The following is a 22,986-nucleotide window of genomic DNA, read 5'->3' as shown; positions in this document are numbered from 1 at the left end:
AAGTCAGCTATCACTAGGTTGCAGAGTGAATGGGAAGTGAGAAAGTGAAAATGCTATCAAGCTGCCTTTCAGGAAGTGTGGGTCTAGCAGGAAGGAGAGCGAGGCACTATTTAATTATAATTAGCTTGTGCTCCTCTACAGTCACCTGAATTTGCCCTGAATAGAGCTGAATGGGTCTTCTTGGCCTTATTTGAAGGAACCTCATTTATTTTCTCTCAGATATAGAATGCGTTAAAGTTGTTTTAAATATTCATCCTGTTCTAATCACCAGCTTTCTCTCTTTCCTGCCAATTTGATGACATTTATGTATTGGGAGGAGTGGCAAAATCTCTTTCTGGGGGTGTTTAAGAAATGGAGAGACATGATTCTTGAAAGGATGCAACTTTGGTTTAAACTAGATGACCTCTGAAGTTCCTTTCTCAATAGCAGAAGTTAATGCTTTCTGAGCTCCTCTATCTAAAATCAGTTATCAGTGGCCATATCCATCTCTCCACTGAGAAAGGACCCATCTATTCCTGCATACACCCCCTATCTGATAGCATATGTATACTCTGACTCTAGACACTTAGGGAGGCTGCTGATCGCTTTCAACTGTATGGCCCCATTTAGACTCTGCTTTCACTGCCAAAAAAGTTAAGAGGACCATATTCACATAGCACTTTTCTCATTAAAGCCAAACATGAGCTTGAACACCCCCCCCCCACCCCCGCCACAGACACATCTTTAGCACTCAAACCAATAATGGCCTCATTTAATTCCAGCACGGAACAATGTCTTTCACTTAAAATTAATGTCTTGTCCACATAAAATTGAAATACAGAATGCAGCCTTCCTGATGATAAGTAGAAAGCATAAAGGTGACTTTTAAGGAGATAAATTTATTCTGTCAGGGAAGGAATAAAAACCTATTCTATTCACCTGTGACTCGAACACTCCTAAGCAATGAGTTCTTCCCTTATTTGTAGCTAAATATGATGTGTCACTCAGCCTTCCCTTGCTGTCATGTGTTAAATTAAAATACATCATTAATATATACATCGTTTCTGATCCTCCCATGGTTAATGGCTCCATACTGAAGGACTAGGCCGTGTGTTGGCATCCCATAGGTATGCACACAGAATAATATATACACAAATGGATGGGTAGTAGGGAACATGGCACTTTAAATTATTTAAAATACCGTAATTGCATCGCCTCCATTTACAGAGAATATCAAGTGAGGCAGTACAAATTGTTTTGAGTTAATGGAATAATAAAGAATTATGATGATCCAATAGAGATTTCTCAAAATAAAATTATATAGAAATATTTCTGCTGTTAAATATGGCAGTCCAGATTTTGAAATAGTATATTGGATAACTGAACAGAGAAAGGGTATTTTATTCAATGAGTCAAAATCCAAAGTTTGCATTCAACCTCCTGTTATCTAATTTCTAGATGTGACATGAGATAAATAAATTACATTGGCCATTCTCTTGAAGAAATCTTACTCAGGCTGTGTTTTAATGTAGATGCAACTAGCATTTGGTCTAAATATTAAGTATTTAACAAATCGTCCGGGTGTGTTTTAGCATCACTGTCATCACCATCAACCCATTTTGCAGATAATGAAGATAATCAAAATTTGTTCAATGACAGGCATGCATTTTAATTCGTTTAACACAATGATTCTATGAGGTAGATACAACCATTACCACCATTTCCATTGTTAGCAACACTCCCCAAGTAGAGAAACTAAGCAACAGAACATTCTGACTTTGAGCCAAGTCACCAATGAATAAAGAATGCCGTCTATCCTGCCACTCAGAAAGAACAATGAGGCTCAGAGCAGTTATCTCAATCAAGGTCACATAGCCTAAAAGAAGTGAAACTGAAATTCAAACCTCTCTTTTTTTAACTTTACTATTTATTATGGGGTTTTTCAAATAGGTACTCAACTAGAGAAAATGGTACTATGAACTCCAAACAAGACTTTTAGTCCAAAGCCTAAAGTCCTTCCTCTAGAACATGATTCATCTATGATGGACATATTTATCACAATTTTTAATGGAAAGAGTTTCAGTGTTATTTTTAAGAAGTAATACATGTTCATTATAAAACCATTTATTCAGAAGAGAAAAATTTGCCTCTTATTAATAGCTTGTTCAAATCCTTCCTGACTTTCTGTATACTTATCTGTCCATGTACAGTAGTAGTAGTGTTAGTCAGTCATGTCTGACTGAGACCCCATGGACTGTAGCCCCAGGCTCCTCTATCCATAGGGATTCTCCAGGCAAGAATACTGGAATGGGTTGCCATTTTCTTCTCCAGGGGATCTTCCCGACCCAGGGATAGAACCACGGCCTCATGCATTGCAGGCAGATTCTTTACTATATGAGCTACAGGGAAGTCCCTGTATGTGCATGTATTAGAGATATAATTATTCCTTACAAAATGGAATCATACCATATACACTTTTAAAACTTGCTGATTTTTGCTTTTAAATGCACCATGGACATATTTCCATTACAATGAACATTATTGATCTATAGCTTCATTCTTAATGGTTACAATCATATCAATGAACTATCATTTACTTAACCAATCCCTTATTGATGAACACTTATATTTTATTAATGCTTTGTTACTATAAAACATTGAGGCAGCTCTCCTATCTTACAGGTCTTTATATGCTTGTAAAATTAATTCTTAGAAGTTCCTGCAACGTAATAGGTGCTCAAAAAATATGAGGAATTAACGGATGAAGGAAAAGTTTGATCAAAGAAATGGAAAATTTTATATTTTGATATGTATTGCTAAATTGCCCACCAGAGAAGTAATTAATCTATTTTCTGATTTTTCATCTTATTTTTTAACTTGCTTTACAGTCTAAATATTTTAGAAAGTTTCCAGTATTTTACTTTGTGGTCCCGTCTTTGAAACAGTGATCTACAGGATTAAGACCTCAGTGATCAATCATAAAATGTAGTCATTATTTAAAAATTACATAAACTTACAATTAAATTATATTTAAAACAAAATCAATAAATACTAGTTACTTTACTAAACGTTCTTATTATCTGTACTTTCAAAATTAGTTATGACTACAATATGCAGATAGTGGATATAGTAGTGTGCTATTCCACATCTTTTCCCAACTCCACATTCAGTGACACCATTGGTAGCTTAAAATTGGTCGTGAAGGGAGTATTTACACCACAGAAATCAGCTAGTGCTACAAACCAGGGTTTGATTTAGTTCTGAAACTGAGTTCTTAGTTAATTAATGAGAAGGGGATGAAAAGAAGCTTAACAGATTTAATACACATATCAGATTTAATAACAGTATATTTATTGGGAAAAGAGTTAGCAGACTGAGATGCAACTCCATGTGTCAAAAATCATGGCTGAATATTGACTGTAAGTTCAAAGTTAGAAATAAATCAAAAAAAGCATTCTGAAAAATTACATTACAAAACTTGATTACGTTAATAACATTTATTGACAATAAAGAGTATTGTGTATTTTTATTTTTAAATTGTATGCTAGGTATCATCTATTTTAGTAAAAAATGCATAATATTTATGTACATATATATATTTGCATACAGTTTTTTTCAGGGACCTGGTTGTAAAGCATTTAATGGCACATTACTGTTTAGGTTTTATATTTTGAGGAACATTCTCTTTATAGAAATTGAAATACCTGTTTTGTATTCTAAGTTTCTATGTGCAGTTGGCTATTTCTGAAATTTGTGTTGTTTCATTGACCTTTTTGTGTTATGTCCTTAGTACCATAACGATTGAATTATCATAGTTTTAAAACACATTTAATATCTAGAAGGGCAAACAGCACTCCTCTTCTCCCACACCACCCAGCTAATTCCAGATAAACTTAAAATAATTTTTCAAACCCCCACCCAATAGTATTCCAGAGGTACAGCCTCCTTTCATTCAGCTCTTATATTCATTATTAGAATCTTATCATTTTTTTCATGTTTGCCCTATACATTTTTAGTCTTCATAACTCTATGTATGTATGTTATATTATTGTTTTTATGTACTTTCTATATGGGATTATTTTATATCTCTTTAAAAAATAATATTTACCACAGATATTTTACCACCACTTAGAATTATCCCCAAACTCTTCCACCAGAAACCAAGCTAAAGACAACAATTGCAAACCATTTCCAACAAAACTGATGGCTACATCATTTTGTTCAATATCGCAAAAGACTAAGAAGGCTCTGGGAAATGACACAGACTGAAGGAGACTAAAGAGACATGACAATTAAAGGCAGTGTGGGATCTTGGATTGAATCCTAGAATAGAAAACAGACATTAATGAAAAAATTGGAGAAATCTAAATAAAGTCTGCAGTTTAGTTAATTAAAAAGTATGATTGATGGGTAAAAGTTTTAATAGGATAGTTTGTAAGATAAAGATTCTGGAGCCATTAATGAAATTATTTTTTTGGAAAGGAGGTCAACTCTACTTTTTAAATGTGAATGTGCATAATTAAATCATTTTAAGATGACATAGTTTTTGAGTAATTTATTCCATATTTTGATTTCTTCAATATGGCTAATTATAAAACCACTGTAAGTTCATGTTATTATCTTAATAATATTTTTTACAACATTTTATTTCTTCCACAAGTATACAATTATTTGCCAAATGTGGGAATGTGGGAGTGTGAAGATATTATGAGAATATGAGTTAGACAAGCAAACAAAAAACTATAGGTTACCATGAAAAACAAATGCTATACACTTCTGTGCTAAAGGACATTAAAAAAAAAAGATCCTTTAATTTTATCTCAAGTTAATATTTGTTATATAAATTGTAACATAATCTCCATGATGAGCCTTTGTTTTAGAAAGAATTTTTCATAAGTTACTGAAAATGTTTTAAGAGAGGTGTGTAAGTTTAAATTCTGCATCCAGCTTCACTAAAAATGTCCCCTGAAAGTGGAAGTATTAGCTCAGTCGTGTCTAACTCTTTACGACTCCATGGACTCTCACCTGCCAGGCTCCTTGTCCATGGAATTCTCCAGGCAAGGATACTGGAGTGGGTAGCCACTCCCTTCTCCAGGGAATCTTCCCGACCCAGGGATCGAACCCAAGTCATCTGCATTGCAGGAGACCTTTCCTGTCCAAGCCAAATGGTCTCCTGTGACACTATCACTTTGTAAGTGTACAGATTGGAGTGGTCCTATTCCCCAGTCAGTTGCCAGCCTCAATCCTCTAGGCTATACTTTGATTAGCCCCATTCCTCTTATTTGCTCCTAGGTAGTAATGGGATCCAAGAGGTTGCCAGATAATAAGTTTTAGCACAGTTGATGGTAAGTAACAGGCACAAAATCTGTCTTTCCTTCTTTCAGGTAACCAAATACAAAACAGGACTTGGCCTAGGTATTCTGTGATCTCCACATGGTTTGGTAGACATATGACAAGATCTAGCTCTTTGTGTGGGAATTAAGTGCTTTCTGGAGTCAAACACTGTGAAAACACAGGAAGCTGATTCACCAGCCTGCTCACCCCTCCCCGTTTCCTGTCCACTCAGGCCCAGAGCCTCCACGGCCACACCGTCCACCTGCATTTCCCGGTCAGCCTCACGTTGCTGCTGCCCCTCTTCTGTATGATATAGCTCACTCTCAAATGAGATTCTCCAGCGGGCAGACTGGATCCTGAATTGACTCCTTGTATAAGCAAAGGAACTAGATTTCCTTCAAACACTTAAAGAAAACACACAGAGCTTATCACGGCATGTTTAAACATGGCAGTGTCTTTCTGCTCTGCTCTTTCCTCTGTCTCTGCATCTTCTCATCGTCTCTCCGTGACTATTTATCCTCCCGTCTGTCTGCCTTTTTCTTGGTATCAGACCCTCTCCATCTGTGCCTTCTCTCCTCTATAACCTTCATGGTCCTTCGTCTCAGTTTACTGTTAGTGTTTACGATATTGAACCAACATTCACTCTAAGAATAGGGTTTTCCTTGGTTAAGGAGAATAGTAGCCCATTTGGTACAGAATCCACTGGCCAATGCAGGAGACACGGGTCCAATCCCTGAGTCAGGAGAAGTAAATGGCAACTCACTCCAATACTCTTGCCTGGGAAATCCCATGGACAGAGGAGCCTGGTGGTCTATGGGTTCGCAAAAGAGTCAGACACGACTTAGCGACTGAACAACAACAACTAAACACTCATTTCCAAAAAAAAAAGATACCATAGTATCTGAAATTGTTCATGGTTTATATAGCCCTGAATCACAATTTATTAGCCCCACTCCTGTAACATTTGGGAAGGGGAGTCAGGAAGATAGCCTGTCTGAGAGACATCTCGGAAAGCATCTCCTCTCACATGAGGCCCATCATATCCCTCTCCTTTCCAGGGCCAGGCAGCTGGGTATGAGCTCTGCCAGACGACAGGCAAGAAATTGTTCTCCACAAACCTCTTTGATTCAGCACACACCAACAGAGCCTCCCTCAGGGCTAGAGAATCAGGCTGAAAGGCTCGTAATGTGTGTATCCTGTGATTCCTTCAGGATCTGAACAGAAGCTAAAGAGCCCTGATGCAGGAACTTAACTTGAAGGTAGGCTGTGCTTAAGCAGCGGAGAGCAGACGTCAGCAATGCCATGTGAATTAATGAAGGCAAAGGAGCCTGGGAACTGCGTTTATTGTGTGGGAAGGTGATGACAGAGTAAATCTTCCAAATTTAAGTATATTTTATGTTAATTGCCTAAAGTAGCATAGATTTGCTGTTTAAATCTCATCCATGGGAAACTAGAATTGGGCTTGTTGATTTCTTGTATTATCCACTAAAATCACTGGAGTCCTTGTTTGTATTTACTTGAGAAGCACAGATCTATTTCTAAATAGCTTTACAACATTAACTGTTTTAAGAAACTTCTTTTTAATACCATCCAGTTAATTGTACCATGATAGCTCCTAAGTGGAACATTATATCTATCAGTCTTAAGTGCCACTGGGGATATAATAGCTTGGGTCATATTATTACAATCTCTTTTATTTAGAGCACTTAGGAAGCTAAAAATTAAATATGCTTCAACCTGGTATCATTCTGACTATTACTTACCTTAATGCTAAGTAAATACTAAAGAAACTATCACCTCTGGTAAAATTAAATTCTGAATTCTTTGATGATGGAATATAGGTTCGATCAATGTAGATACAAATCTTTCCTTGTTTTCCCTCTCTCTACTCAGTTAAAAATGGTTTCTCTGTAATAGCGAGCTTCTATGTGCACTGATTTTTGAACACTCAGAACACTTAGTAGGGACAGAACAGGAATATAGAAAAAGGGAAATGGTGACATCACCTCCATGTGTGGGAGACACTGCACTTGTACTAAGTCACATCAGTCGTTTCTGGCTCTTTGCGACCCTATGGGCTGCAGTCCACCACGCTCCTCTGTCTGTGGGATTCTCCAGGCAAGAACACTGGAGTGGGTTGCTGCCATGCCCTCCTCCAGGGGATGTTCCCAATCCAGAGATCGAACCCACGTCTCTAATGTCTCCTGCATTGGCAGGCAGGTTCTTTACCATTAGCACCACCTGCTTTATTGACTAGGCCAAAGCCTTTGACTGTGTGGATCACAACAAACTGTGGAAAATTTTTCAAGAGATGGGAATACCAGACCACCTAACCTGCCTCCTGAGACATCTGTATGCAGGTCAAGAAGCAACAGTTAGAACTGGACATGGAACATCAGACTGGTTCCAAATCGGGAAAGGAGTACGTCAAGGCTGTATATTGTCACCCTGCTTATTTAACTTATATGCAGAGTACATCATGAGAAACATTGGGCTGGATGAAGCACTAGCTGGAATCAAGATTGCCAGGAGAAATATCAATAACCTCAGATATGCAGATGACACCACCCTTATAGCAGAAAGGGAAGAAGAGCCTCTTGATGAAAGTGAAAGACGAGAGTGAAAAAGATGGCTTAAAACTCAACATTCAGAAAACTAAGATCATGGCATCTGGTCCCATCTCTTCATGGCAAATAAATAGGGAAACAGTGAGAGACTTTATTTTGGGGAGCTCCAAAATCACTGCAGATGGTGACTACAGCCATGAAATTAAAAGATGCTTGCTCCTGGGAAGAAAGGCTAGGAAAAACCTAGACAGAATATTAAAAAACAGAGACATCACTTTGCCAACAAAGGCCCACCTAGTCAAAGCTATGGTTTTTCCAGTAGACATGTATGGATGTGAGAGTTGGACTATAAAAAATGCTGAACGCCAAATAATTGATGTTTTTGAACTGTGGTGTTGGAGAAGACTCTTGAGAGTCCCTTGGACTGCAAGGAGATCCAACCAGTCCATCCTAAAGGAAATCAGTCCTGATTATTCATTGGAAGGACTTACGCTGAAGCTGAAACTCCAATACTTTGGCCACCTGATGCGAAGAAATGACTGATTGGAAAAGACCCTGATGCTGGGAGGGGTTGAAGGTGGGAGTAGAAGGGGACGACAGAGGATGAGATGGTTGGATGGCATCACCGACTGGATGGACATAAGTTTGAGTAAACTCTGGGAGCTCGTGACAGACAGGGAGGCCTGGCATGCTGCAGTGCATGGGGTCGCAGAGTCGGACACGACTGAGCGGCTGGACTGACCTGAGAGCGCCCCCTGGAAAGCCCTACAATGTGGGAGACACTGCTGCTGCTGCTCTCGCTGCAGTCGAGTCCGACTCTGCGACCCCGCAGACGGCAGCCCACCAGACTCCTCCACCTCTGGGATTCTCCGGGTAAGAACACTGGAGTGGGTTGCCATTTCCTTCTCCAATGCATGGAAGTGAAGTCGCTCAGTCATGTCCGACTCTGTGCGACCCCATGGACTGCAGCCCACCAGGCTCCTGTCCCTGAGACTCCTTTGTCCATGGGATTTTCCAGGCAAGAGTACTAGAGTGGGTTGCCATTGCTGCTAAGTCACGTCAGTCGTGTCCGACTCTGTGTGACCCCACAGACGGCAGCCCACCAGGCTCCTGTCCCTGGGATTCTCCAGGCAAGAACACTGGAGTGGGTTACCATTTCCTTCTCCAGTGCATGAAAGTGAAAAGTGGAAGTGAAGTCGCTCAGTCGTGTCCGACTCTTCGCCACCCCATGGACTGTAGCCTCCAGGCTCCTCCGTCCATGGGATTTCCCAGGCAAGAGTGCTGGAGTGGGGTGCCATTACTCAATGCTAAATCCTATATGCCCTCAATGTATCAAGCCCAGAAATAGCCAGGTGACAAGAGAGAGACTAAGCCACGAAAGTGAACCTGAAGCTAGATACTCCCAAAGTGGACCATGCAGTGCCCCTCTAGATGTCTTTTATGAACTAGCAGCTCTTATACCACCTAGGAGTATTTTAGAAATGCAAAAGCTCAAGCCCCACCCCAGGCTGATCTAATAAAATCTGCACGTTAACAAGACCCTCAGAGAATTCCTATGCACTTTCAAGTCGAAGAAGCCCTGTCTGTACTTCGCCCAGAGCCTCCACTGGGAAGATGGAAAATCCGCCTTGGTTAACCTCAGGAATTGGAATACTCTAGTCTTCCCCCTTAGCAGAGGATGGTACTATAGAGATAATGGAAAGTAAAAGACTGTGAAGTGAAAGTGAAACTTGCTCAGTCGTGTCTGACTCTTTGCAACCCCATGGACTGTACAGTCTATGGAATTTTGCAGGCCAGTCTACTGGAGTGGGTAGCCTTTCCCTTCTCCAGGGGATCTTCCCAAACCAGGGATTGAACCCAGGTCTCCGGCATTGCAGGTGGATTCTTTACCAGCTGAGCCACAAGGGAAGCCCAAGAATACTGGAGTGTGTAGCCCATTCCTTCTCCAGGATATCTTCCAGATCCAGGAATCTTTACCAACTGAGCTATCAGGGAAGCCTTTAAAAATTCAAATCAACCACTGAGATCTGGCTGTAGGAGAGGCAGAGACAGGGAAGAGAGTGTCACACACTTCATTGCAAACAACTGTTGAAACAAGAAACTCTTGTTGGAAATATTTTACCCTCTTCTCTTGTGATGTTATTGGATTTGATTTCCTTTCTTCTAAAGAAGGACACATTAGGGGGAAAAAATGACCTAAATTCAGTATTCCATCCAGATGCTTTCAATTTGGCAGGCGGGAAGCAAGTTTTGCATAAGACTGAGCTCACTGAAAGGAATTAGAATTTTGAGCTGGAAATTCCAAAGGCATTTTAAAGTCAAGAAACTATTTAGGAAAAAATAAATACAAGTGACCTTGATGACATTCTGCAATGACAGTCACATCTCAGAGACATCTCTGAGGTTCTCCTGGGTACATTTGTAACCAGTCTTCCTGGCGCTGAGTTCAAAACAGCAGACTTTAGGCAAATGACAAAAGGGGGAGGTGTCGTGGGATCTCCTTTAAGTGAGGAGCCAGTCAGAGAAGCCCATGCAGTGCAGGGGGAGTCATAGCACAAGTGATGGGCCAGCACCGCAGAGGCCGCCCGCGCCCAGCCCAGGGCGGCTCAGAATAGGGTCGTCTCTGCCGTCAATGCAGTCCTGGGCTTCCCGCTCAGGAAACCCATCCGGGGGGGGACCGGCAACTCGACCTTCCTTTCTTAAAGGTAATTTTCAGGATCAGGCTGACTCTGGTCTCAAAATAAATCTGAGATTTTTGACATCCCTTGACCATATGGTGTATCTATTACATAAGCTGTTTTGCAGTTTCCTTTTTCCTTAGCCAATTGTGTTTCCCTTATGTTTTTGCTACTTTATTCCCCCAATGTTAGATATTCTAGACATCAGTAGCTACTAATGACAAACACTGTTTAAATGCTTTTTTTTTCATTTAATTTTTAATAATTTACTGATTTAGGATTAAATGCATCTTTCAGTATTTTTGAATCAGAATCTTATTTAGTAGTCAGTGTTAAGGGCTTCTCAGGTTGCTCAGTGGGTAAAGAATCTTCCTGCAATGCAGGAGTCACAGGAAGATGGGGGTTTAACCCCCAGGTCAGGAAGATCCCCTGGAGAAGGTAATGGCAACCAACTTCAGTATTTTTGCTTGGGAAATCCCATGGAGCCGGGAGGGCTACCGTCCATGGGGTCACAAAGACTCCAACTGACGGAAGCAACTGGGCGTGCACGCACGCACACACACACACACACACAAAGTACTAATAAACCGGATGGCATTTTTATTTATATTTTTACTAAGATAACATAAAAGCAATGTTGGCATTTTATGAAAAGATAAATTTGAACTACTGCATATCTAGATTATATAAAAAGTATACCTGCAGCCAATTCAAGTAGAGGATTCAAATTTAGTGTTGATTCAGAAAATATTTTAGTTTATTTAATGAGTATTCCATCTCAAACAGGAGTATACAAAACTAACGAATTCAAAATTGGATCAAAATGATGACTAACTATAGAAAAACAGCTAGGCATGGTACATTAGTTTCCTAGGCTTCCACTGCAAAGCACCGTAAACCAGGTAGCTTTGAACAACAGAAACTGGCTCTAAGTCCAGGGTCAGGGTTTCGGCAGGCCGTGCTCCCTCCAAGCCACCTGGGGAGGACCCTTCCTTGCCTTTCGGCTTCTGATGGCCCCGGGGGTCCCCTGACCTTGAGGCAGCATCACTCTACCCTCCGCCTCCTCACGACCACCCTCCCTCTGGGTGTCTGCCTTCCACCTTCTGATGAGGACATCAGTCATGTTGGATCAGGGCCCACCCTCATGGCCTGATTGTAACTCCATTATGCCTGCAAAGGCTCTATGTCCAAATAGGGCCATGTTCACAGATACCAGAGGCTAGGTATTCAGCATCTTTTTGGAGTGTATACAATTCAACCCCTAACACGTATCTAGCATTATCTAGCATTAGTAACAGAATATAACCTGTAACTTTACCAAAATGACAGTGTTATTCTCTCTCTGATCCAGAGATTATAATTTCTTTTTAGTTGCCTCCTTCACAAAACAAAGGAAGCTAGAGATCAAGCAACAGTTACTAATGTAATGTGCCCAACAAGTATTTGATAAAGGTTCTCTTGGAACAGAGCAGAGGGCATCTAAGGCATGTCAATGACAGCTGCTAATAACAGGAACTAATAATTCAAGATCTTCGAGACTTTCAAGTAACCCATCTTGAATGGCTTATGCTTCAAGAAAACAAAATTACAACTTCAGAAGATTCATCCAAGGGATGAGATGGAAGCCTGCCTAATGCACTCCATAAATATCATAAGTAATTTAGCATGACAATTCTTTGATACCAGTTGAATGTTTAGAAAACATAGTTCACACTAAGTTATGTACCATTCGTGATTCCATAATTGTAGTGTGTGCTCAGTCGCATCGGACCCTCTGTGGCCCCATGGACTGTAGCCCACCAGGCTCCTCTGCCCATGGGAATTCCCAGGCAAGGATACTGGGTTGCCATTTCCTTCTCCAAGGATCTTCCTGACCCGGAAATCGAACCCATGTCTTCCTGTGTCTCCTGCATTGGCAGGCAGATTCTTTACCACTAGCTCCACCTGGGAAGCCCCAACATCTTGTAGTAAACAACTCATTTTCGCTGCAATTCTGAGCCTGTGTTTAAATACATCCTATTCTTCCCACTTACAGCTTTCCCACTCCCCCTGAGGACCCCTTCTATGTCCTGCCCTCTGTCGCTCCCCCTCCTGTCTTGGCTCCTTCTCCCTTCCTGAGGGGCACTCAGAGGTGCCTTCAGAAGCATCCTCACACGGCTCTCCTGTCCTTGGCTTCCTCTGAGCTCAGGCCCGGCTCCCCACTCCCCTCCTCGGTCCTCAGTTTACACCCACGCTCCTCAAACTCGAAGGAGAGAGCTTGTGAAAACGCAGGTTCTGACTCAGCACATCTGGGGTGGGGTCTACAATCCTGCATCTCCAACAAGCCCCTGGGTGATGCCCATGCGCTGTCCGTGGACCACACCACGAGACTGCGCACCTGACCACACGCCAAGCCTTCACTGTAGGCTCCCCACCCCCACCGGGCCTCCCAAGGTCTCTTGCTTCAAAATGATCTCTTACGCTACCACCCACCCGTCTTCTCTCATCAGCCCCTGCCGCCTTAAGCACAGCTCAGGTAAGCAAATGAACGAAATAACCCTACTGAAAAATAAACGGCTGATACACTGTCCTTACCCACCCACCCCATGCCCCCAGAGGTTTTCCCAGAGCAGTTTGTGTGAATCTCTAAATCAAGCAGTCTTCGCTTCCAGTGTAAATATTGGTATATTTTTCTGGGGCGCAGAGTCAAGACTGTTATGACTTTCAAAGAATCCCCTAGTCCCAAAACGTTAAAAAGGCACCGTCTAAAGAGTACATGGCCGGCACTGTTGACACGCATGTTCTGCAGGGCACGGGAAGGTGAAGGGCGGAGGGCGCGCGGCTCGAAGCCCAGGGCTCGCCTTCGTGTGACTGCCTGGGGGATGCGGCAGCGGGGCTGGGGGCTGCCCTGGTTTGCCCACGCACGTTCCCTCAAACTCAAACAAGGGGCTGCTCCAGGTTATGCTTCCTTGAATTCGAACAGAATTCTGATCTGGAGGCTGGAGCACAGGCTGCCTGCCAGGTGAGCTCCCAGCCCTTCGTGAAACCTGAAGGTAAGGTCAGTCAGATGTCAGCGGGTCCAAGTGTGGGTCCGAGTGTGACCACGCTTCCAGCGCCCAAGACGCCCAAACTTCGGAACCTGAGACAGGGCAACGGTCCTGAAACCGTCATGAAAACATGCACCCCTGCCCAAGGAAAGAGAACCCTGGTCTTCCAAGGGACCCAGAGCAGTAACTGCCTCCTCCGCCCACCACGGGGCCCTGGAAAGGCCTTGTTGCACACCACACTAAATAAGACAATATATGTAAGGCACCCAGCACGGAGCCTATTAGATAGGAGGAGTTCCATAAATATTAGTTCCCTCCCCTATTAAAAGTAACACCAGCCATCCTCTCTGTGATTCGCTTCCCGTTATTACCAAACAACACAGCAAGAAGTGTGCCTGTAATTAAATATGTATCACTATGGTAATTCTGGTTTTAAATTTTATTGATAACATCATTATACCCTTTATGTAAGCTCCAAGTTTTTCTGCTTATGCAGCATGGTCATTGGTTCCTAACCTTCAAAAGAAAATGCAAGAAAACATCTGAGGAAAGAACAATTTAATGGTTTAACAAGGCATTAAAAAAAAAAAAAACCTTAAGCATCCTCTGCAGTGTGAGCCATCGCTTTCCTCACTGTTCTTCCTATCCTGACAGCCCTCGATTCTGAGGCTCCCCACCAAACTCCCTCCTCTGCCCTCCACACAACACTCCCTCCCTTCACCCTCTTATACTGCTAGCAAAGACCAGGCAACCTCCAGGAATATCCCCTTCCATCTGTTTTTTTGGAGGTTTTGAACAAGCACACTGTTCAACCCTAGCAGCCTGGAACACCGGCCAGGTCAAGGTGTGTTGCATGAGCTGACAGTTGCCTGTCAAAATCTATCCTCACCATATAGAATCCCTGATCAAAACACTGGCTGGGCGTGAATGTGGGTGGTGACTTGATGCCTCAGGGGAGCTGAAAGCAACCACATTCAATGAATAAATATCTGGGACTAGGAGAAGGCAACAGGAGCCCACTCCAGTACTCTCGCCTGGAAAATCCCATGAACGGAGGAGCCTGGTGGGCTGCAGTCCATGGGGCCGCTGAGAGTTGGACACGACTGGGCGACTTCACTTTCACTTTCATGCATTGGAGAAGGAAATGGCAGCCCACTCCAGTGTTCTTGCCTGGAGAATCCCAGGGACGGCGGAGCCTGGTGGGCTGCCGTCTATGGGGTCGCACAGAGTCGGACATGACTGAAGGGCTTGGCAGCAGCAGCAGCAGGAAACACCGGCATCAGACTGAAGCATAGGCAGCCCTCCCCAACCCGGAAGCGGAGACCGGTGGTGCCAGCATGGAGGTGAAGCTGCAGCTGAGGCTGTGGTGAAGCCAGCTGGAGTCCGCCCCCGTGTTCCAGACACGAATTATTCTTAGTGGGAAAAAAAAGCCATGGCGTCATCGACCATATCTGGGAAGTCCTCAGTGTATTGATCAGTGCATAACAACATCCTTGATTCATCCCTAGATTCAGGAAAGGACAATATCCCCACACGGAATGAATCATCTCAAAATAAGCCTCGTAATAGCAAACAAATTCAGTTCCTAAGTAAATCCTTGAGAATGTTTCAAACGTGATCATCCCAGAGCTCATTAGAAAAACCCTGGTTGGCCTGGTTTTCCAAGAATATCTCCAGATATTTTTTTAATTGAAACTGAAAACAGGGTCACTGTCAACAGGCGCCAGCACTCTTTACTTTCCACATGTTCTCCTACAGCTACTGAAAAGCAAGGCGTGCAATCAAAGAGCAGCACCGAGTCTATTAACTCTAGCCATCCTCTGGCTCCCTGGCCGCGTCAGCCAAAACGTTGCATCCGATAATTACGACTGTCATTTCTTACAAAGAAATGGTCCCATTCCCATCTTCTAACTGAATGGACCTTTTGCTAGTAACATGCATATTTCCCATCACATTGAGAAAAACAGAACTGGCAATAAGAATCCTGAAGTTGGTAGAATCACCAGGTTTGCAAAAATAAATTGGCATTTATTAAATTGTTAATAAATTGACATTCAATTTCCAAACCATTTTAAAACTTTCATATTTTGGAAATGATTCTTAATTTTCAGGAAGAATTAATGGCCTGGAATTTTATTATCAAACCAGGTGAATTTTAATGACTTGTTTTAAAAATTAACACTGAAATGAAACAAGAAGGTTGTACACTATAGCAGACAAAGGCATCTAGAAAATGAAAGTGGATATTTGTGAGGACAAAGTCAATAAGAACCATCCTCATTCTAATTCTACAGAAAACATGAGGGACAAACTCAGATTCCGGGATCTGCCCTGGGAAGCAGGTCTACTTGTCACCTAAACAGTGCAAAGCCACAGGAAGGCACATCCCCGAGGAAGCAGCTTCTTTTCCCTGTTTGAACAGTAGTCCGCCACTGTGGGAAATAAATATTACAGATGCAAGATTTACAACAGATACATGATTCTGAGAGTGATTCTCTACCACCTTCTTACAAAACAAGAAAGAATTGTACCTTAGTTATCTACAAATGTTCAAGTTTATTTTCTAACGTTTATAACAGAAACTTCCTATTTCATTTAAATGCTGTTATCACAGGGAACTTCTTTAGCAATCAATGTTCATAAATCTTCCCATGACATGATATTCGGGTCACAGAAAGTTACGGAATTTGCAGCTCATGACGTCACTGCCATTTCTCCCAAGGCCATTCTTGTTATGACTCTCCTTTCCGCAGTTCACCTTATTGTTAATAACAAAGTTACCTGAAACAATCTAGGGGTCAGGAGAGAGGAGCAAGTCCGAGAAAAATCTTAATACTGCTGTCCCCTGGATCTATAGCTTGAAGCCAGTCTTCCAAGGCTTAGACATGACTCCTGCGGGTAGAGTTTTGGTCTGAGGGAACCAAAACTCCCTCGAGCTAGTTTTGAGAGAGAGAGAGATCCGTGCAGTTACAGTGGTATCTCACGGAATCCCAGGCAGGAAGCTCAGCTCAGCTTCCCCAGGGGACGAGGGATGGGAACGGGGAGGAATGCTCTCTCCCCTGCCCTCTTCCTGTGTCTCATCTCCCGATTTCCTCTGCGCTGCCTCCGTGGGACAGGGAAATCCAGGCCTCCCTGCCCATCCCGAGTCCACGTTCCCAGAAAACAGGGCCTGCTCGGCCCAGTCTGCCTCAGGTGGCCCCACCTCTATTACACAAAGTTTTGGCTTGGGGGAGGGGCAGAGTCCTCCTTTACAAATAAGGCTGTGGTGAAGAAGAGATACACTTTGGACAGCAAGGAGATCAAACCAGTCAATCCTAAGGGGAATCAACCCTGAATACTCACTGGAAGGAACGATCTGAAGCTGAAACTCCAACACTTTGGCCATCTGATGCGAAAAAGGCCCTCATTGGAAAAGGCCCTGATGATGGGAAAGATCAAAGGCAGGAGAAGGGGACGACAGAGGATGGGATGGCTGGATGGCATCACCGACTCAAGGACATGAGTTTGAGTTGGTGATGGACAGGGAGGCCTGCTGTGCTGCAGTTCATGGGGTCACAAAGAGTCGGACACGACTGAGTGACTGAACTGAACTGATGTTTCATATTTCTTTCTATATTTGAGGATACTTACGCAGCATAATTTTCCTTCCCCTCCTCTTGAGAATCTGCCACTTTCCACATAATCACAATGAAGAAGCATGTTTGCAGGTTTCCAGTCTGTTTATCCCCCCAGATATGTCAAGAATACTGTCCTTTTGACAAGCCAGGAGGAATCTTACATCTTTTTACTAACAATCTTCCATTTCCCACCATCCACCAAACATGGGGTTTGCAACTTCAACATCTTAAGGGAGATCACCAGCGCTGGAAAACAGTTTATGTGAAACACATGTTAGAAAGACTCATTCCCCCCCTCAAAAATGAAGGAAAAGATCCAAACAATGATGAGAAAATGGTAACATTACAGTAATAGTTTACACCATAGGTGTACTGTCTCCTCTCTGGGAAAGAATCAAGCTTTGAAAGAGCACTTATGTAGTATGTTCACCACATTATACTTTGCACATTGTTTACCTAAGATGATTTTTGTCCTTGAAGCAAGTCTGAAACTCTGTGGACTGGAAAAAAACTCTCAGGGCCTCAGAAGGAGTAAATAATTTGCCGCCCCCGTAAGAATAGCACTAGTGGTAAAGAACCCACCTGACAATGCAGTAAACATAAGAGACACAGGTTTGACCCCTGGATGGGGAAGATCCCCTGGAGGAGGGCATGGCAACCCACTCCAGTCTTCTTGCCTAGAGAATCCCACGGACAGAGGAGCCTGGCAGGTTAGAGTGCACGGGGTCACAAAGAGTTGGACACAAGTTACAGACTAAACAACAACCAGCCCAAGAAAAAGCAGAGTAGAGTCTAAGACTGACTCTGCCTGATCCCAAGAGCCGTGTGCTCCTCTCATGACTGCTATGCCTAGTCACTCAGTCGCGTGTGACTCTTTGTGACCCCACAGGCTGTGGTCCACCAGGCCCCTCTGTCCATGGGATTCTCCAGGCCAGAATACTGGAGTGGGTAGCCATTCCCTTCTCCAGGGAATCTTCCTGGCCAAGGGGTCAAACTTGGGTCTCCTGCATTGCAGGCAGATTCCTTACCATCTCAGCCGCCAGGGAAGCCCTTCACCTGTGCCAGTGGTTAGTGTTTATGGAGCACCAACAGTGGGCTGAGGTTCCCAGTTCCCAACACTCCACATACACTGACTCTGTAGGAAGTGTATGAACAGGCTACCATCAGCTCCATTTCCCAGATGTAAGAGGGAAGCACAAAGAAGTTAAGTGTAAACCTATAAACAGTGGAGCTAGGTTTAGGACCCAGGCAGTCCAACTACGTGGCAGGTCAAGTTGTTTCCTTCAATTCTGCAGACACACAGGGCCTCCCTGGTGACACTCCCATTGTTGACTCAGTGTGCCTCGACTGTGTCTTTCAGAACAGCCATGAGTCCATCACAAGTTCAAGGTCAAGTCAAGTTACAATTGCACAGCTCATCTCCTCACTGCATGGGTGGAGAAAGGAAATGACAGTCTTGGATTGTCGGGATTCTCAGGATTCTCAAATCCTTATCTCACCCTAAAACAGCTCTTCTTCCCAAATCCCCTAAAGACTCAAGGCGTCGAGATATGCTGACGATGCGATGGTGAGGGAAAGCTCTCCATCTCCACGTGCAGGTCTGTGAGTGTGTCTGAGGAGAGGGAGGGCACCGTATGAAAGAATGCTGGTAGCTCTCTTCTGAGAATGGTCTTTCCCTTACCCCTCCTTTCAAGCACAAGCATATTTGGTCTCTGCGAGGAGGACTGTAATGAGGACTGTGTTCCTCTAGAATCTTTGTCTTCCCCCTGCTTGCTCCATTAGAAGTCTCCCAATTTCAGGCCACTTCTGCACAACTGGCATCCACAATGTGGTGTCATCTGCCCCCACACGTCGTGTCCGGGGACTCACCTTACCATCAGCGTCGTTGCAGCTACAATCAGCTGGCCGCAGGCCGCGACCTATGGGGGCCCTTGGGTCATTGATTGTAAACTATAGCTCGTGGGTGATGCTAATGTTCTTCAAGAAGCTCTGTTTGCATGACTCCATAGTTTGCTGTGTCTGTGTTAAAACCGCTAACGAGAGACAAACGTGCTCTTGATTATGAATATGTTCCCCCATTCTCTTCATCCCTTTCTGTTCAGAGAAACCATTTCCATCCCTCCCACTACAACATATCCCTTCATGTCCACCAACACCCAAACACCTCCCCGCTGACAAACTGCAAAAAACTAATGTGGCAACTGCCTCCAGATTTGGAGCTTTATATGCAAACTGTTTATGACATTCACAAAACTGGAAAAGAACCGCAGTAGTGCTGTGCTTCTGAAAAGATGAAGCCAATTTCAGAATCCAATTTTCAAAAGGAAATGCCATGTTTGTTTCATGTCAGCCTCTGCATCAGATCAGAAAAAAAAAAAAGAAAAGAAAAGCCAAACAAAGCAAAAGCCGTTGGTCTGGCTGGTTATTTCCCAGCAAAGCAAAGGGCAGATGAAAGGGTGTTCAGTTGGCCATAGCACCCTATCTCATCGACCTCCAACTGCCTCGGGAACGGCTAAGCAAAGCTTAACCCCTATTGAATGAGGACCCACAGATACACACACACACACACACACTTTCAAATGCTGAATTTAAACAATATTTTAAAAATATAGGCTGGGCTGTCACACGGCCAGGTAGTCTGCCTGCTCCAGCAGTTCTGACGACACACCAGGCCAGATGCGCAGTTGCCGAGGCCCACCTCTCAGTCACGCCGCGCTGACAGCACGGTACACGGCCACGGCTGCAAGCATCACCCAGCAGTCTCTCATTACGAGGGCAGGGTTTCTGGACGTGAGCCTGTGGCACTTGTGGAGATTTAGAATTAACCTGTGGAGTGTGAACATACGTAAAAAAAGAGAAACTCACCTCTACCTTTGCATCAATTTGCCTTTACATGTATCGATTACAGCTTCCAGCTACCATCATGCATGTGGAACTAACGACTGAATAAAACCCATGGTCACACAGACACAGAGAAGGGTCTATAAGCACTGCCAATGTAATATATGGAAGGTGTCAAATCACTCATCGAGATTCTGGTCAAAAACAAGCATGCAGGCAAAACTATAATTGATTTTTAAACGGGGTTCTTTCCCCTGTATTCAGCTTTCCTCTCAAAGACCATTTGCTTCCCACTGCTGGCTGGTGAACACAACCTGCACGTTGCTTCTGCTGGTCGACCCCAGATGTAAGTAGAACACAAGCGCCGACGAGCCACGTCTATGTGGTCTCCTCACTACTGGCTGCTTGTGCATCAGTTCCACCAACCCCCCTGCCAACTGCTGGATAAGCAGGCAGTGTACACTGGACCCCAGCAGGTGGAGGGAACAAGGCTCAGGAGCCTGGAGATGCGGTGGTGTCGTTCAGTCACTAAGTCACGTCCAACTCTCTCCCATGGACCGCAGCACGCCAGGCCTCCCTGTCCATCACCAACTTCCAGAGCTTCCTCAAACCCATGTCCATTGAGTCGGTGATGCCATCCAACCATCTCATCCTCTGTTGCCCCTTCTCCTCCTGCCCTCAATCTTTCCCAGCATCAGGGTCTTTTCCAACGAGTCAGCTCTTCACATCAGGTGGCCAAAGTATTGGAGCTTCAGCTTCAGCATCAGTCCTTCCAACGAATACCCAGGGCTGAGTTCCTTTGGGATTGACAGGTGATTGGGGGATGCACCTTCTCATCCCTGTATAAGGACACCCCGTGACTGTGGTCTGCCCACCACTGGGCACTGGCCGTATCTAATCTATTTCTACGCTGTGTTGTCATTGGTCAAAATGGCCTTGTTCTCTCGTTCCCTCCATTTCCCAACTGAAAAAGGAAAGGACCCAATAAGCCTGAGTTCAATTTGTTCTGGCAATCATCACAAAGTTCCTACTCCAAGGGAGGCCCTGCCCATCGGCGCGGAATGACACTCAGCCATCCAGGGTCCAAACAAAGGAGACCCTGCTTTTCTCTGAGTGTATTCAGCCATGTAGAGACATATTGGCCGAGATGCCTGCCCATTCGCATCTTAATGAGAAAAAGAGAGAGAAGAACGATTTTTTTTTTTTAAAGAGAGAATGAAAGATTATCAAGTGACACCAGACAACAAAACGTGAACTTGGTTAAGACAGAAGAAAGGAAACTATTTTGACTGCAGGACAGTAAATCACTGATATAATGTAGATACATATATTTCACTGCTATCCAGCTAAATTATGCTTTTACTACAGATAAAGGTTACTATAATGATACTGAAATATGGAGCTGAAGGAAATTATGCTTTGGAGGTTGGATTATATGAGCTTCTCTCATCTGTCTTCTACTTCCTCTCTTCCCTTCTCTCTCTCTTTCTCTTTTCCCTTCACTAAGGTGCAGCTGCACTTTAATTCAACCAAATGAAACTGTTCAGATGAAATACCAACAAGATGCAGTCTAAAGTGTAATTTTTCTGAAACAAGTATGTAAGTTTATTTAAAAAAACCCAAGTACAAGTCAAAAGGTGAAAAAAATACATTACACTATGATGAAAAAGAAGTCATTTAAGAAAAGATTGAATAGAACTTTTTCTTGAAATGGCATATGGAGGCTTTTACAACACTGAAAGAAGTGACTTTTTCTTAATATTTGTCCTTATTCTCTGCTCATGCATAGAAGGAAAATGTTTGAAGATAAGGTCACTTTAAATTCTGGGCCATGGCACATGTTCTTCTCCAGGGCCAACTATCCTCATCTTTCCCCTTTTCAACTGGATTTAATGATAATTGTTCTACTGTCCAACACTCCTGTCTACTAGGAAAACAGCTGACAAGCAGTCATGTCAGAGCTACACCCATGATACACCAGAAATCATTTCTCCAGCATGTCCCTCATTTCAAAGAATAAGTAATGAACAGGGGGAAACTAAGTTAATTTTAAAATCTGTTATTAGTTGCTTCTCTTTAGTCATAATGGAAAATGGGGGGGGGGGGAGGAATTACAGATTCAATAACAATGGGCACTTCTTCCATTACAGAGAATGGTTAATTCAATGGACGAATCATTAGAGAATGATCCCTCTGGCCTTTTGCAACTCCAGACACAGAAACACAAAGGAAAGGTTTAAGATACAAAACTGCACCGTGAAGGTGCTGGAGAAGTGAACGACAGTCCCCAGTGAGATTACCTCCTATGGCAATTAAGAGCCCGTTTGTTGGAGCACTAACAGCCTCAGGCAAACTCCACAAGCCCATCCCTGGCTGCCGGTAATGACAGATTTCTTAGGGAGTATTATTTAATTAACAATCATTTGAGAGAGCAGCTCAGAGGAGATACTGCATTTACTTACTAGAAACGCTAAGCAATGGTAATGGGGAAAGACATGCAATTTGTTAGCCTTCCCATTATCTTCTGTTTCTGAAATGCCTAAGTAGTTGGTAGGCATTTGCCACCAGATATTTTCAGCTGCCTGCTAGGCCAACATGTCTAAAGAACTTCAGCTCTTACTGCCCAAGGCTGCTAACAGTCTTGTGCCGTTTGCTTCTGTTAAGAAACCCCCAGGGCCTGGCATGCTCAGGGAGAGCCTTCTTTGTCCTTCCCCATCTAGACAAGGGCGGCCGCCAGCCTTGTGTCCGCGGGGCTCCCTCCCACCCCCATCCGTCATTTGCCGCTAATCACCTCGCACAAGTGACGCCTTTTGTTCTCACTCCCTTCCCAAGTAGCTTTGGGTTGCATCAGCAGTTTGGTGGCTGGCTGGTCTCATCTCCCCCCAGAGAAGCACTCAACCCCGTGGCACTGGCAGAGGGGGGGTAGAGGGGGATGAAAAACCCT

At 43.6% G+C, this 22,986-nt stretch overlaps 1 protein-coding gene and 1 long non-coding RNA gene across 5 annotated transcripts in view; one reads left to right on the top strand and one right to left on the bottom strand.

Moving 5' to 3' along the window:
* The window catches only part of CDH20 (cadherin 20), a 206,696-nt gene that overhangs the window by 115,182 nt on the left and 68,528 nt on the right, over window positions 1-22,986 (top strand). For 2 of the 4 annotated variants that reach the window (XM_070452437.1, XM_070452435.1), the window contains one exon: window positions 6,372-6,572. The exons of the other annotated variants lie outside the window; for them this stretch is intronic. The gene's annotated coding sequence lies outside the window, so the exon portion shown is untranslated. The remainder of the gene's footprint in view (window positions 1-6,371; window positions 6,573-22,986) is intronic. 4 annotated transcript variants of the gene reach the window in all.
* LOC110129863 (uncharacterized) overlaps window positions 1-22,986 on the bottom strand; it is a 56,767-nt gene that overhangs the window by 16,587 nt on the left and 17,194 nt on the right. The window lies entirely within an intron of this gene.

This window comes from Odocoileus virginianus, chromosome 22, assembly GCF_023699985.2.
Source record: "Odocoileus virginianus isolate 20LAN1187 ecotype Illinois chromosome 22, Ovbor_1.2, whole genome shotgun sequence".
Classification (NCBI taxonomy): domain Eukaryota; kingdom Metazoa; phylum Chordata; class Mammalia; order Artiodactyla; family Cervidae; genus Odocoileus; species Odocoileus virginianus.
This window is presented reverse-complemented; position numbering and strand designations above follow the sequence as displayed.